Here is a 3,561-nt window from a genome sequence, read left to right as displayed (position 1 = left end):
TATGAAAGTACAATTTATCAGTAGATAAATAGATAAGTCAGTACCTACATACATGGGGCACTGTGGTAATAAAACATAATGTACAGGAGCTTTACTAGATCATTTCACATTTGCCTTAAGTTGGCAGAGGGAAAAGCAGATTTCAGTATTTGCTTCTAGGATTTATTATTATTATTATTATTTTTTTTTTTCGGGGGGGGGGGGGGGGGAAGGGGGCAAATGGCTTAGAATGCAATGTCTGGTTCTTGTTCTCTTTCACCGAGATAATTCACACAAATTTGCCTGCCAAAGCCCTTTGACAAAATCAAAGAGTATCAATATCCTAAAAATGTGACATGGAAGAGTCCCTTAGAGGTATTCCAAATGTGCTTCTCACTGTTTTTCAACTTCCTCCATAATTTCCAAAGACTGATTTTAAAGCCAGTGCTTATGAAGTTCATTCCCAAATGAATTCCAGAAATACCCTTTTCATGTGTGTGTATGTGTGTTGTGTGTGTTTTTTTTTTTCACTCATTGCAGCTATAAAGCTGTGCACTTGCGAATGTGAATGCTACGTATACATGCATTCTACGCACAGTACGCTCGCATACATTGCATATTGCCTCAGTACCAAGGAATGCATCAAGTGCCTGAACCTGCACTCAGCATTTTAGGTGAGTGTATGGATGTTGCTACAGTTGGTCAAGCCATTGTACACATATGTATACTACACACAAAGACCCATATGAAAATATCCAATCTGTGCGATAATTGCCTACTGATATTGCCTGTTAACAAGTAAAAATTCAAGACACATACATGTTTCAGAGCAATTTGGAATATTCTTCTTATGCTCTTTCATGTCACTAATTTACTTTTCAAGACATTGATACACTTCTAATCTGAGAAGCCTATCGTGAACAAAAGGGTTTACTCATCAAACAGAAATAATGTAATACTGTGACCCAAACATGGGTTTTTCTACTAAAAAAACATCTTTATGCATGGGGATTTTCACATTGAAACTCTGTGTTTATGTACACTGGATATGGCTTTAAGTTGCAGAAATGCTAACAGACACAAAACTATTGTGTTCTGTTCTTTTCATAATAGGATATATTCAGTTTTGGGAATGTGCATGCTTTCATGCATCACCACAAATAATTACTAATAAATTCTTGAAAGAAACTACTTCTATTGCATACCACCAATATTTATAAAACATATATTGCAGTACTTGATTTGTTCAAAATAAAACTTTCACCTCTTAAATAAGTCCTTCACCTCCTACACGCAAGTAACAGTGGAATTGCCAACAAACCACAAAGTGACACCACATACACTTGCACAGTGAGCACACAAATAATACCCACTCTTCACTGATGATTCTTTCTCAATTCTAGAAATGTCCTATATTATTTATATGTTACAATATCACACAAAATATGACAATTAAAATTAGTAAAGTGACTGTGGAAGACCAAACAATTTGAACATTTTGTTTGTTTCTTTGTTTTTTCAAACTTTTTTTGTCTTTGATGGTGATGTATCTGTTTGCATAGCATTTCAACACCAAACTAATATCTACAACTTTAGGCCGTCATTTGATTTTGATGAGTAATTATAAAAAGAAAAAAAAATAATCACACTTGGTATATCACAGAGTTCTATATACAACATCTTACTTTACATATTCTGATACAACATATACACCTCAGAAATATACTGGGGGAACTCAGTCTTGATGTATTCAAATTTCTGAAAAAAATTACACAAAACCACCCCAAATTTTTTACTCTATTCTTATATTCATTATGATTAACATCAATATTCATGATAATACTCATTTTGTAAACTTACTCTTATTTACAAATTATGTGAATTCTATTGGACTGGAAAGATATGCATGATGATAAATTAAATAGAGACAGTATATCGTCTGTCAAAACATTGGAAACACAAAGAAAAGAGAAGGAAATAGGTACCTGAAATGCATCAAAGCTGTTGAAAACCTACTGAAGTTCTTGCATTCCCAACTAACCCACATCAAATCCAAACACCAAACAATCAACAATTGAACAAATGTTTACAGAACCTTAAACTGGAAGTAAATAAACAAATAACACAATAACAAATAAGGGAGGAAAGAAAGGAGAGAGAAAGAAGAGGAGATAATGAAGACTCAAATATGGAGGAATCTGAAAAAAAAAAAAGAATACGCAGAGACTGAACATAAGACTACCTCTATACTTGGCACAGAGGTGGAATGCTTGCTAGATGAATCATGTTTGACAGAATTGGAAAGAGAGAAGATAGTAACAAAAGAATCACCATCCTTCTACACTTCTCAGATGGAAACATCAAGTGTTCCTAAACTCAAATATAACATTGCTACTATTTAACTACATCTGGAGCATGACAGGATAAAGAGCCAACACAGTTCACTCAAGTCATCATATCTTACCAAAAATCATACTAGAAGAACAACACAAACAACATCAAACTACATATGAATAAAAAACAGCATAACTTCCATCTTGAAAATATCTACAAAGGAACTATGTCCCATTGCAAGGGGTGGTTTTAAAGTCAGTATTTCAACAGTATTTGCAGTACAGAGAAATGGTATCATGTTCACATGCAATCATTATGCATTACCATTACTTTCCACAGATAAACTGCATGCAGTGTCTATCTCTGTGGTTAGTAAAACAATAAAAATACAGATTTATTGCAAAATGAAGTCTTGATAGCCATATAATATCTCTAGTGAAGGATGCTAGCTACAGGAATTAATTGCCCCCCCCCCCCCCCCCACTAAGGGAATCATTCAATACAAGTAAAATGACAGTGTGAATCAGGTATGCCCTTTGCACTCACAATCAGATGTAAAATTTGCTATGGTCCTGGGTTAATAGATCGGTAGCCAAACACTATTGGTTATCACCATAATGATCAGATGACCTAGGGTGTTTTTCAAAGAGCAGCCTCACTTACAGACAATCTAAAGAGAGAGTGAGATGGGTGAAAGGAGATAAGTCTGTAGATTCAGGTGGTAGATCTAATTGAGCACAAGAAAATAATAGCTGCATTCACACACAGCAGCTAGTTTTTTTTTTTTCCATCCCAATGTGAAAATCAAACCCAAACACCAAAATCACGCTGGACCAATTTTGGGTCTGCAATGTGTGTTAATGATTTTTTGTTTTTGTTTTATCCACACACAAGAACTAATGGTTTTCACAAAAAAAAAAAAATAGTTATTTGGTCTGGCTGAATGAGGCTAATGTAATCTCTTACATATTTCTTGTGAACAGGTCTCTCCTAATGCATGAAATTCTGTTCATCTCAGCCCATCATGTTTGTATTTTTCCCTTTTGTTTCATTCTTTAAACATGAAATATGAGTGCAATTCTTTGATGCTTTGTAATGACTAGGGTAAAAGCTCCAGTTATGTTTGAAGCTATTCTGTTAATCTTACGGAGAAAAACTGCCCCAGGAAGGTGGAAAATTTGATGAATTCCAGTATTTCAAAAGTACATGTACATGCATCCCTCTAAATGTGTGCATGTACCCGAGATG

The sequence above is a fragment of the Diadema setosum genome, chromosome 8 (genome assembly GCF_964275005.1).
Source record: "Diadema setosum chromosome 8, eeDiaSeto1, whole genome shotgun sequence".
In the NCBI taxonomy this organism is placed as follows: Eukaryota; Metazoa; Echinodermata; class Echinoidea; order Diadematoida; family Diadematidae; genus Diadema; species Diadema setosum.
This window is presented reverse-complemented; position numbering follows the sequence as displayed.